The following is a 14,331-nucleotide window of genomic DNA, read 5'->3' on the forward strand; positions in this document are numbered from 1 at the left end:
GTTAGTTTAGAATTCATTCTGGGATCCCTACATAACATTGCAGTGTAGTGAAGACTTATGTAAGCTCTTTGGAGCAGGGTGGGCCATCTCTTTGTTCTGTATTTGTGCAGCACCTAGAATGCAGGTGTCCTCAATAATGCTAACACCACTAGGATGGAAGTATTAATTATACAACATCAGCTTCAGTGGGCAGGGCATTGTGTGCGCATGCCTGATGTGTATATATACCGAAACAAGTGTTATACACCCAACTTAGCCAAGGACAAAAGACGTGTGGGGGCCACAGGAAATGCTTCAAGGACACTCTCAAGGCAAACATTAAGAAGTGTTGCATTGACATCACAAAAATTGGGAAAAACTAGCCTGGAGCGGGGCTATATGGTGATGCTTTGTGAGAGAAGGCATGTCTTACTATGAGGAAAACTGTCGTGCCTTGGGGGCAGAAAAAGACCAGAAATGGAAGGAAAGGAAACGTGAGTGAGAAATCCATAGTCTGACTGCCCTTTAACTACCATCTGTGGCTTTTGCCAGAGGGTCTGTGTCTGTAGGATCAGCCTTCTTAGCCATCAATGGACTCATTTACAACCCTTTACTTGGCCCATGGGAGTGATCATCCTTAACCGAGAGGGATCACCAGCAATGAGTGTGGTAGGGTCCTGGTCTATGGTTAGGGCTTCTGGGCATTGTCATAATACAAATAATAGCTAATAACAAATTAAGCTCTGCATTCTGTGTTTCACATTATCTATTTGGAAAGTGCCTAGCATCATCATGGAAATAACAGTACTAATAGCCACAGAAAATTTTCAGTTGAAAGAAAAAATGTCATTTTAGATTAAAAATTTGAAACACGATTGTTTTGGGTTTTTGCAAGCTAATAGTGAATCTCTTTCCTACATTTGAAAGACCCTTTCCTTCTCCCCTTCTTAGGAACTTTATTTTAAACGCAGGAACTTTAATAAACCTCAATGGTAATAGCTTTTTGTAGGGTTAGGGGTTCTTACAATTTTTCAGATTTGAAAAATTTCTTTAATGCATATAATAAAAATTATAGCTGCATTATGTACCTAAGAAAAAAAAAATGGAGTATATAAAACTCATACAGTGAAAAAGCATGTGAGACATTATTATATTTTTTATATTGATTCCCATCTTTATGCTGCCTAATAAAAGTATACCAGGGCAGCATTCTAGTGTGTGATGAATCAAATGGTTATTGACCCTGAATTTTTCTTCCTCTATGCAATACATTGATATGTACTATTTATGTACAGTAATATAAGGAAATCTTATTTAAATTGTGCTAAAACATTACATTTTTTTGTGTGAGGCTAAATCTCTCACTAAAGTTGATAGTTTTACTATTTATTTTTCTGTATGCTATAAATGTTTTAATTACACAATGCAGTTTTCATTTGTTTTCTGTAAGGTGAGGCAAAGGATGGCCTTGTTGCTGATACCACTCAAACAGTTAATCCAAAGCTGATTTGAGTCCTTTTTTAATGCATAGAACTGGTTTTAAATGGCATGGGCTAAAGCAAGTCTACACGACATGTTTGTAATTTTATTTTATTTTTTTTACTGTTCTAGCTTTAATTCATAATTACAAGCTTATTCCAATCTCTGCATTATGGAACCACATTTTAGACCAACAGCTGTTATCTACTTTTGCTTATAGCCTTGGGGTATGCATATTTTAATATTCATTTACTATGTGCTGATAAACTAAATACTTCCTACTGGAAGTCTATGAAATTAATCACAGTATCTTAGTTGCTGTTCTGTCTTCCATGTAGCTCATATTTTTTAAACTTGCTGCATTATATAAAATCACTCTGACACTCCTCTGAAAAAGAAAGAAGATAAAAGAAAAAAATGTATACAAAACAACTCCAGAGGGCCAAGGTGAAAGGTTATTACCAAATATACAAACAGGACAAGTTGATTAAATTTGTGATAATTAAAAATAGCAAGGAATATAGTACAGTCATTCAAATGACCTAATCTTCTCTCCCCTTCCTGTTTGCTTGCATAATGCTAGTTTAAACCTTGCCATGTTGCCTGGGGCGGTATTTTAATAGCTGGCTTTGTATTTGAAGGTTGCGTTTTAACTGTTATTTAAATAGTATTAGGTCCTCATATGCATATAATTTAGCCTAAAGGTAGAGTTTTCCAATCTCCCAGGCACAATCACATTTCCAAACACCTTTGTGTTAAACTATAAAATATGTGGCAACTTTTGTGTTGAAATTCAGTGAATGAGCAGGATATAAAAGTCCTGCAGCCCATTAAAGTTTAAGGCTGTTTATTGTGCAGCAATGGATAAAGAATGGGTGCGTGGCTCTAGAAGGGCATGAAAATAGATTACTTCAAGGATGAGTTTGGTGATAGAAGGTAATAATGTCAAGGCTGGGGATGCCTAGATGGATTTCTCATACATTTATATTTCTGGAGCAATGTTCTCTTTTTCCCATATTGCAACTGAAGGGCAGTGCTTACAGACAAAAATAAACAATAGGTGCATGCTCCTGCTCATGTTAAAATAAATGGAGGTTTTGCATTGAACTCGGTTGGAATTGTAGGACTGCCAAAAAGTGTATGGAACATAAAAACTGTATCATTAATGATTCAGGGCTAGATTGTGCTATTGGACACTACTGATTGCAGAGGACAGAGTATGAATGCTGCCCCAAAATAGGACCAGGTCACTTGAGACAAGATAAATAAAGTACTAAAGCTGGGATTGGGCACAATTGGGAAGCATAGTTTCTAATTTGTGATTCAAAAAGTCCTGCCTGGCTGCAGCCCAAGTCTGGAGGTGTCTAAACTCATAGGGTATGTCTACATGTGCATTAATGTGCTTTAGTTCATGCACATTAAATCTAGTACCTCCATTACGAGGTACTAGGAAAATGCTTGTTGAATGTGCCTGTTTGAATGTGCATTAACTAATGAGCATGGTTTTTAAGTGGTGCTTAATGCGCATTAGTCTATTTTAATGCACATGAATTAAAGAGCATGGGTTTTTTTAGTGATGCTTCAATGTGCATTAAAATAGGTTATTTCACTTTAAAGTTCATATGTAGATGCACCCATAAGGTTCCCCCATCCCTGCCCCATCTACTGGTTGACTTTCCTCAGGCATGTAACAGTCATGTGCAGAATTGCCTCAGTCTGAGTTGCTTGGCTCCTGTACCTTGCTTAAGCCCAGTCATGATTCAAGAACAAGGCATTCCCTGTGTTAGGCTCCTTAAGGCTCCGATCCAGTAAGCATTCTCAGAGCATGCCTAGCACACTGACTACTTACATATTTTGAACAATGATTGCATAAAATGCCGATCAGTCTGGAGAGCTGGTACCTAAGGCAAGGTCCCCCTAGTCCAAAGTGACTGTGTTAACTATTAGGTTACAGAGGCAAGCTCCCTCTTTTTCTAGCCCAATGAGTCTTGAATTTCTGATTGGTCACTTGTGTACCTTCAGTAGAAGTTGTTCAGTATATCCACCTCCCAAAACAGCCTATAACTTGGTGGTTAGGACTGTCCTGGGGAGTGGAAGATGTGCGTTTGAATACTCTCAGGCTAAGGAGAGATTTGAACTCAGTTTTCCTACTGCTTACTCTAACCACTTGGCTACTGCCACCAACTGAGCCCTGTTCAGTCCTTTGAAAGAATGGTCATAGTCCCCTGCTTTCAGGAGAGGATTGCAGGCTGTGGGTACCAAGTGAACAGAAGTGTGCAGTCTCTCAGGAGGGATGAATTACAGATGCACCTCTGTACCATTTCCCATTGGCAAGCTGGATGGGTACCTACTCACTCTGATATGCCTACCTCTTTATAGCAGGGACTAAGCCCTGTTACTGAGAGTAGGGCTAGCTAATTAGGTAATCGCCTGCTGAGGTGTCCTTAGCTCAGATGGAAGAGCCATAAGGGGCTATATAAGCCCTGCACCAGAGGCAGAGAGATTGGTCTGAACTGGGAAGAGCTGGAGGCAGGATCTCACTGGTGGGAGCAGAGAGAAGCAGCATGGGGAACTGGAGACTGACCCTGGCTGTGCTAGCTGAAGGAGCTGCCTGTGCTGAGTGGAGAAGCAATATGGGAAACTGGAAGAACTGAATAGGCCCAGAAGGGGTTGACCTGGCAGAACCAGCTGAACTGAGTAGAAGCCTGGGGAGAGCTTAGAGAAAGGCACCCCAGCTACACTTGGTTCTGTTTGTTTTGCTTTGTGTTGCTGTCTAGGCTATGAGGTGTGGGAGTGGCTAAAAGGGAGGAAAGGAGGCCACTGAAGATGCCCCACAAAGGGGCTTAGATTTTTATTGAAGTGGTGGGCTCCAGGCTGAGTGAACTGTGACTAGGCTGTCAGAGCCCAAGAGATGGTGCAGGTAAGGGCACCTAGGACCACCATTCCTGTTCTCTGGAGAGAACCTCCCAGATTTATAGTAGCAACAAAGGCATGGCAAATGTGAACAGGGTGATACCTAGTGTGAGTCCGGAGTGGATCAGCGTGGTCACAAGAAAATGAGGGAAGGGGGGAATGATTACAGCTGGAAAGGAACTGAATTTTTATTCTGTGATCGTTTGAATTCCTAGGGAAAAAAAGGCCCAAATCAAGGCAACCCTTCTCTGCACCCCCACCCCCTCGCCCACAAGAGTCTTCTCTCTCCCTCTCTCTTCTCCACCCACACTAAAAAAAAAATCCTACAATATTTCATTCCTGAAAATGTATGGTATTCCTGGAATGAAACACTTTTTTGAGCCATGACTCAAACCCCAGCAAAGGGAGGAGACTCGGCATGTCTAAGGCTTCAAGCTAATAGCAGAGAGCCTGGAGGAGGTAAGATATGAAGTTTTGAGCCCTCTTAAGCTGAGAGAGAATTGCCCCCAGATTCAGTGACACTGGGTACCCAGTCACACTGCAGTCCACATGCAAGGGCCAAATTTAAGCTGTGGAGCCTGGGGGGCTCCCAGCTGTAAGACACAAGGGTCACAGAATCTAGAAGACCAAGCTCTCCAGCAGCTGTTAGGCAAGCTGCTAAGAAACCAGGCATATGCTGCCCTGCCTGTGTGTCATCAATAAACTCTTCAAAACAGATGTTTTCACAAAAGTATCTGTTTTGATGAATTAACATTTTCCACTGAAAACCTGTTTTGTCAGAAATTTCCTGATCAGCTCCAAAAATGATGCTTAGGTCTATCCAGCTCTGTGTATAAATCCAAGCTCTATGCTGTGGAATCCCTACCCCCTCCCTCAGCCCTTTTGAAAGTCTAGTTTTGCAGTGTAGCTAATCCTAAACTGCCATGCAATGATGAGTGAAGAATCCTGTCTTTCTCTTAACTCGTACATCATCCAGTAAGAGTTTGACACAGCTTGGAAATTCACCATCATTTCAGTATATTTACCATATCTTTTCACATACAACATGATCTGAAATATAATATGCACTTTAAAAAAAGACAGTTTGAAGTAAAAACCTCTTTCACTGTAGCAGCAGCTAGGAAGCAGAGCCTGCTCATTGTTCTGCTCCCTGAGAGTCATGTGAATATTTTACTTGCATTTTATCTGTAACCCACAGTAACTGTTTTTCCCCACATTTCTTGCCTATAATGCATGCTACAAATTCTAGAAGCTGTTTTTTTGGGGGGGGAATATGTGTTGTAGGTGAGAAAATATGGTATGTGGGGATACTAGCTGACAGTCCAAATAACTTCTATATACCTGCAACAAGAATTTCATGAACTGAAAAATTAATATTCCTGGCTAGGACTAAGTAGCAATCCCTGCTGGGTTATATTTACATATGTGACAATGCCATGCACAAGAATGATTCTTCCAAACTTTTCTTCAGGCATTTTCATGGAATATAATAGGAAGTTTAGATTATCATGTTTTTTATATTATGTATATAAAAAGATGCCTACCTTAATGCTGAACACAGTAATCTATGAGACTTGTACCCACAGTTAAGAAGAGTGGGGACTGATTACATTTAGATTTGTGTGGTCTGACAAACCAAATTAGAGGGAAAATTACTGCTTTCTTATGTTGGTATTAAACTATCTTCAGGACAATCACATCATTATATTTGTAATCAAATTAAGATATAAAATTATATCTAATCTGAAATGTGCATCTCTTTTTAACTGGTCTCATAAAGTAGGTAATAGCCTACAGACTGCAGTTCACCTTCAGAAACTCATTGATGGCTTTCTGTACCTTTGACTAGCATACCTTTGAGAGGTAGAAAACTCATAAAAATTACTGAATATCTGTTGGGCCTTTAGCTAGCAGTAAATGGAAGACTGGACAGACCCTGAATGTGATTCGTTTTTTACAAGTCATGTCATGCCATTGGGCCATCTATATCGCACTGTGCTGCTTGATTCTTGTTTGGATGAGGTAACATGTACAAACAGTTAAGCCGTGTCTAGACAAGCATGGACATTTGGTTCCCCAGGGACAACTAGTAATGGTGTGCCTTGCACTGCTGCTAAGCATCCCAGGGGAACACCTGTGCCACATGCAGTCTGGCATGCAGCAAGTTATAAGTAGGGAAAGCTGGGGCCAGCACTGGTCTCATCCCAGCAGCCTTACCTGGGGGCCTGCGGGGGCTGCAGCAGCGGTGATCATGCAGCAGAGTGTGATTCCGGCTGTTCAGGCTCTGGGTTTGGGCGGCGTATGCTGCTACTGTGTGCGCCACTCTGCTTTTTTTTTGCATTTTTTTTTTACCCTTGGATATCCAGGGGTCAACCCCTGCCCCCTGTGCTGCTCCCTTACAATGCAGGGAACAACAGAAAGTGTGGCATATGGTGCTGCAGACATGTCTGCAGGGCCACATACCACATGGCTGTCCTCGTCTGGACTCGGCCTAAGATTTTTCCCTTGTACCTGGTCATTGCCTCTAGTATATGAGTGATAAAAGCAATCGTAAGAGAACATATCTGGTGAAAATGCCTTCATGAATATTTGGCTAAATGCACACTATTCTTAAGCTTTCTGGAAATATTCTTTCGAGCAATAGCTTGGTCTTGTTTGTGATTAAGCAAGTAAAGTAAAATGAAACAAATAAAAGGAATCAAATGTAATTCTTCATAAGAATGGCTTCATATTTTTTGCTGTCTTAATGCAAGTCTAAACATAACATTGCCTCCCCTTACAAGAGTCTCTCTCTCTCCTTTCTTTAATGACTAATATGAATTAAATGAAACCAATTACATTTCTGGATGGTTTTTCTACGAAAAAAGGAAAATTGCCCTATTTTTGTCAAAACATCATCATCATTGTTTTGATCAGGTCTGTTCATCATTGTTGGGGAAGTAAGGAACAAAAACAGCAAAAGCTGTTTCCTCATTTCAGAAACTTGCAAGGGAGTAGGGTGGGATCTATGACTCCGAGCTCCTTCCAAAAAGAGTGGAGAGAAGCGGAAGCCTGGGGTTGGTAACAGTGAAACATCATGGGTTTGGATATCTAAAATGGAGATAGCCTCAGGGCTGAGATAAGCCTTGCTATACTTCCTATATATGTACCCCTGCTTGTAGGACTTGGATTACCTGCTTAGGTTAAAGGAATGTGTTTAGATTAGCCATGATGACATTATTTTATCAATAACCATATTTACAGATTATTTTGTCCACCTGAAATTTTACTCTTCTCATAGTCATATTGATATCCAGATTTTAATAGCAGTACAAACTAAATGTTCAGAATAATCAAAGGAAATAAACTAAAAAGTTAAGTCAGATTCCCCTCCTTTTAAGGCATGACCTTTTAGTGCTTGAATATGAAATTTGTAAGAGCAGAAATTTTAAGAATAATGCAATTTAGGATTCCATACTTTCCTTTCTATGCAAATGTCAACAAAATGTAGCTGTTGCAATTAAGAGGTGAAAAAAATATAATCCTACTTTTTTCTAAGTGCTAAAATATCTGCGCTTAATAATAGAGTGATTTATGTTCAAATATGGGCTTGTTTTCCTTAAAATATTTTGCATATTTGAGTACTTTTGAAATCTTTGAGTTTGCAGAAATCCTCACAACAAGTATCATAACTTCTAAAGTTTGCAGAGTTTTGCCTTTGCTATGTATATTTCCTTTAATTTTAAAAAGCACATGTAAAACACACTACTGTCTCTTGTGCCTCATTTCTGTTTTGTCATCTGCCAATTTAGAGTTTTCTGTTTTTACATGAAATACATGACATGCAGGGCATCCAGCATCCAACAATAGTTTGAGATTGCACGAACATCCTCACGCTTTTACTGAGGATAAAAAAAAAATACTGCACCCAGAACACTGAAAATGACTATTTGTTATTGCTATTTGTTAAACATGCAACTATTATATAATATGCCTCAGCAGCTGTTACAGCATGTACAGTAATAAGAAATAAAAACAGAGAGAGTATGTCTACATGAGACATTTACTGTGGAGTTGCCCAATTAGCTCTACAGTGAACATCTCAGAATCTACATGTGTGGCCCTATAAGGCCCCAGGAAACTAATAAACTCCACAGCTGGTTAGTACGTGTAAATACAAGCACTGTCCTGCTGCAGAGTTTTTTCATGAGCAGCAACACACGTACAGATGCTGATGGGGCTGGCTGGGGCACAGGGGTGCTTCAGTGCATGAGGCTGCCTGCTGGCTAACCCTGCACTGGAGCACTCTTGTGCCCCAGCCAGCCCCTCTGCAGTACACTGAGCTGGGTCAGAGCAGCCACAGGGTGGTAGAATGACCCTTGGGTCCCCTGCCAGCTGAGGCTGCTTTGACCCAGTTCAACATGCTGCAGTCCCGGGAGCACATGTAAACATTGGAGTTTATTGCTGCACACAATAAAGACAGGGTTATTTTGGAACAGAGTCGATTGTGCTGTTGGAGACTATCAGCACTCTGATACCCCTCTTCTTTAAAAGAAGAAACCCCCCACCCCCTTCTTCCTGGGGGCTCATAGAAAAGAAGGAGCTCACAGAAGTGGGGGTGTTACAGATCACTGGGGAAGCCACAGACTGAGAAGATCCAGGGTTTCAAAGCTTGCCCTTTATGAAGCCACACCATGGCTAGCAGCGAAGGGTCCTTTCAGGAGAGGGAGACTGAAGAAGGCCGCTTCTTGGGGAGTCTTGAGGAAGAGCTTTCCTCTTCCCCCTTGAACAGGGTGTTCAGTTTTGCTTGACACCAACCTCAGGAACTATTGTATAGCAGGGATGGGGGAAAAAAACCCCCTTAAATAATAAGGCTAAAAAAAAATTTACAAGTTCAGTAAAATGCATTTCATTTAAAAGTTCTCTTCTTTTTGCTTAAGTCTGAAATTTCTTCTCTAAGGGCCTGTTCAAATTTCCACAAAGCCATTCTGCTAGATGTATGATGCTTTGGATCTGACCACAGTGGAGCAGCTGATAAAACTAGCTCTTATCTTTCATACTCATGGCAAAATCTTCATAGGATTCTGATAATTTTGGCTGAGTTGAGCGTGCTATGTGATCCTTGCTAGACAGATGTAAATAGAGATTTACTTAAATCACAGCAGAATTACTCTGCATCTTCTTTCATCTTGCTCTTTTCACCAATGCCCTATCCCCCCTCTACCCCAGCAGCCCTGCCTTTTACCACTGGCTCTCAATCAGCTGGGAGACCAAAACCATGGTTTTAAACATGCCTTGGTTTTTGCCTTGCAGCTGATGAGCAGCAAGCAGTGGAGTTGCTGGGACCGCTTGGCCAATCAACAGCAAGGGGGACATGTGGCAAAAAGAGCAAAATTAAAGGTGACACTGCACAGCATGCTTTCACTGCGATTTAAGTAGATCTCTAGATAGACAGCATTTGATAAGACCTATTTTAAATATATAGAAAGATTCCATCGTCATTTTGTTTTCATCCATATTGCTTACTTAAATTACCTTGCTAGAGCTGTACAGTCTAATCTTGTTAATGTTGCTGCTTGATACCAGATTTGAAAAGGTGTGAGAGAATTGACCTTGGTCCTGTTTTAAACATTTCCCAGTGCCATGGCATAAAAGGTGGAGTAGACCAGATTTGTCCCACCTAATGAGGTATTTAATTTTTTTTTGGACTGAAATGGTTAGATGCCAAATCTTGAGGTCCATGCTAATTTTTTATTCAGTCCTAATTTGTACAAGACCCAGTTGTCTTCATGGTCTACTGTCACGGTGCCACTGAACACATTGGGAGTTTGCATGAGTACTGTGGGCAAGGTGCAAACACTGGGTGCCTATACACATGCTCTGGGGTGGGAGCGAGGGGGCATTTTAATTAGAGCAGTTATAATTAAAATGTTCCAGCATGCTGTAGTCTCGTGTATTCAGCATCCCATGTTTCCAAATGGTGTCTGGAGTGCTTTAACTAAAGCTTGTTGAATGGGTTAACACCCCCACTGCCCTTTTGAAATGTTGGACGCTGAATACATAAGACTCTGTGGCATTTTAATGATGACCTTGGTGAAGTCACTTCACTTATCTGTGCCTCAATTTTCCTATTTGCAGTGTGGGAATGCCATTATTTTTCTCCCAACCTTTCTGTGACTGTTTGCCTTTTTCAGGAAAGGACTGTCTCTTGTTATTATATATACAGTGAGGACCTCACCTTATTTAAAGCCTTTGGGTCCTACTGCAATATATTATAATGTGTAGATTTTAGCTTTTAAAGGTATGAAATGGCTTTTTAAAGTATGCAATGTGTATGGACTCACCGAGAAGTGTCTGTAGTAGGATCAGGTATGCTAAAATTTAACAGCTTGACCCACTCACCCACCAACTTTTCTCTATCTTCCTGAAATGTGTTTTATGGCTTATTGGATGTGTAAAATAATTACAGCACTTTAAAATCATCATAAATACTTTTATGAGCATCGCTGAATTCCTTTCATTCTCATTTGCTCTGAAAAAAAATCAAACCAACAGCCACCATTTCTTTTTTGTAATAATTGCATTGTCTCGCTCATTTGTAGCTTGTACTTGACTTTTCTAAATATTTTTGATCAATAGAAGAACACACACAAAAATCAGTAGATTGCAGCTTGTAGCTGGAATTGATAGATAGTTTAGGTTTCAAGCTTTGAACTCTCTTGGCAATCAGTACTTGAAAGGAATTACCTTCGTTCCATAACTAGGATCTTCTGCCAAATGTACCCTGTTCACTTCTAAATCTCTTACATATTTTAAAGGATTAAAGTTAAAGATGAGATTAAAAACTTTCCTCCTGGCTTCAAAAAGAGAACAACATTTTCTGTACAACCATAACCAGCAACCTCCATTACAGACTTGGGGTAAAAAAAAGCCTAAAGTTTTCCCTTTTTTTTAACTATTTATTCTCCACTTTTTAAAATTCTGATGTGCCACTGAGATGAGTCTTTTAAAAATGGTCTTGTTAGACCTTTACAAAGGTGATACTTTATGCTTTGACATACAGTGTTTTTCTTTTTTTGAACTCTTCTTTGAATCCTTAATTCTTAGCAGTGTAGTTAATCCTACATGTTGTGGCAGAATTAATTGTGTTGCCATAACACCACTTTCCCCTAATAAATTTTCTACTGTGAGGATTTCAGCACTTCAAAGACAATACAACATACCTTTTGCTAACCAGATGATAAGGTTTCATCTATGCAATGGAGCCAGTGATTATTTTTGAACCAACATATAATTATAGAGACACGGTGAGAGAACTTTCAACATGATCACAAATGGCAGAACTAAATGCAAGTAGAAGTGTCATGTTGGGGTTGAGGTTCAAAGTCAGCAGCCAGTTTTTGACTCTGCAACTGCTATAATTACACAACTCTGTAAAATGGAATAATTTATCCTTTGCCAGCTGCAGTAATTAATTTTCTCTTCAGTCAGCAGAGGGGGGATTGATCTTTCTTTTAGAAAAAAAAATTCTCACACAAATATCACTTTGCTCTTCTGCTTCTAGTTGTAGAAAATTGTCTGTCTGTGTAACAGGTATGAAAAAGCAGAGCATTAGCTTCCTTGGTCATATTCTTGACATATCTCTTGGGCCTTATGTAAACACAGACCAAATGTGTGTATGGATGTGTGCGCTTATTTCTAGTTGCACTGAAATGATAATTGGTTGTGGGATTGGATGAGCTTGGGTGGCTGCAAACGGCAAAAGAAGCTCTTCATGTTTTAGACCATTGATTCTATTCCAGTGTACATCATCAATAATCAAAACGTTCTTCCACCTATGGCTTCCTTGTGGTCTGTGTGTGAAACGTTCACGGTTTCAGTCCTGTTCTTACTGGACAAATGCCACCATTGCCTTCAGACCATCTCTGCATTGCCAATAACTGGAAGCTTAAAAAAAAATCATAGCATAGGGGTCAGGGACTATTTGGATACACAGGCCAATTTTACATTACATTATGGACACTTTGTTCTCTTTTGATGGCATAAATGTGTTGTAAAGTCGCTGACTGTTGCCATTTGGTAATTCCCTAGTAAAGAAGGAAGCCTTGGGCAATGAAGAGTCAATGTAGCATCACTGTGTTAACTGCTTGTAGCCAGCAGAGAAAGGGTGGCTGGAGGAAAGGAGGGTGTGCAGCAGCAGCAATCAAAATGTCCCAGTAGCTGGAATAAATCCATGGGGGCAACCACACGTAACATAGAGAAACCTTGAGGCTGCTGTGATGTGTACTGGGGATGGAGTTGACCTATAGGTAGCCCCAGAGTCAGAGAAACAAAGGTAGTATAAAGTCACTTTCACCTTCCACCTCAGTGCTATGTCGGCAGTGGCTCAAAGAGAATAGTCACATTTGTCCAGTAAGAACAAGACTGAAACCATCAACTTCTATAACACAGACCACAGAGAAGCCAGTAGGTGAAAGAATGATTTTGGTTATTGGTGTGTTAGACTAGACAGAGAAATGGGGTAATAGCAATCAATACCCCTAAGTTCTTAGGTGTGGTCCTTTCCAGTCAGTCAGAGGCATTTTGGTGAAGTAGCATGGAAGAAGCTTTTGCTACTGCTGCCTGTACTGTACTTCTGAGAACATATGGAAAATTTCAGCTGTGGGGTCATTTGGGTCCCTTGTCTAAGCATTGAATTTTCACAAAGGTACTTTAGCCATTGAACACGGGGCACAATGGGCATGTTTGTGTGCTATCTTGCACCTTCTGGGCCATATCAGTGGAATAAAGTTGTGTAACACTTCAGCAGTATAACCAGATAATCAAGGATTCCAGCACTGGCAAATGCCCAACAACTGAGGATACTTTCTAACCTCTAGTGATTTGTACTGGGGAATTGGCCTCAGACATGTTAAATATATGGGACTTGATTCATTTTTGCTTTCAGCACCATTGTAGCAGCTATGCTTGTGAACAAGGGCCCACAGGAATGGTATAACCACTCCCTATTTGGGGCCTTTATGCCTAGGGGCAGAAATGACTGCATTCACTTTGTACTGTTTCTACAGCAATTCAGGGAGTGTTTTGGAGAAACCTATGAATGTAGCCAGAGACGGAGTAGAGTGGGAACCTGTCAAGGTAAGATCCATATCCCCACATTACTGTGAACTAAGGAAGCTTCACAAGGCTTATTGAATTACAAAGGAAGGTCAGGGCTGCTTAGCCTGCCCTCAGGGTCCGGTGTATACCAACACCTCCAAAGGCCTAGAAGAGGGAAACTGCAATCTACCTCCCTTCCATCCCTCCAGCTGAACCTGTCCCAAAGTCTGCTTCAGGTAATCCAATTGTTCTTAGAAATAGTATTTCACAACAAATGTAACTGTTAGGAAGCAGCACACTCACAATGATAAACAGGGAAAAGAAATTTTATGTCTATAGGGAGAAATGAGATATGTATGTGCCTGTAGAAATACTGTACATTATTACCCATTGCTAATCCAAATAAGAAGAAAAGTTTGTTTGTTTACTGTCTGATCATAAAGGGGGCATTTCTCTCCAAAAAAAGACATGTGCTGTGTTCTAGTTTGATATATTTGATAATCCTTCTTTGTATCACAGTTAAAGCACATCAAACACAATCAAGCAACATTTATCAGCAGAAAACAGCGTGAGTAAAATTATTAAAAATTCTTTGAGGTTCAAAGGGAGGAATACAGCGTGCTCCTTTGGTGTTCAACTTCAGATGGTGATTCAGAATGATCTGTTTCCAGTCCTTCATCTGTGCATATTTATGCTTGTTTTATTGGTGTTGGAGTTGGTGTGTGTTTTTAGTAATTATGCAGTTAAAGTGAAAGCTGAATGCACTTCTGTACATTCATAAAATCACAATTAGGTTGGCCAGCAGAAGTCAAAATTTTGGTAGTGCACTAGCATTTCAAATGGCTCAAGCCTGAGGCCAGACCCTTAGCTGCTTTAAATCAT

The sequence above is a fragment of the Crocodylus siamensis genome, chromosome 3, assembly GCF_052110815.1.
Source record: "Crocodylus siamensis isolate JL-2025a chromosome 3, ASM5211081v1, whole genome shotgun sequence".
Lineage (NCBI taxonomy): Eukaryota > Metazoa > Chordata > Crocodylia > Crocodylidae > Crocodylus > Crocodylus siamensis.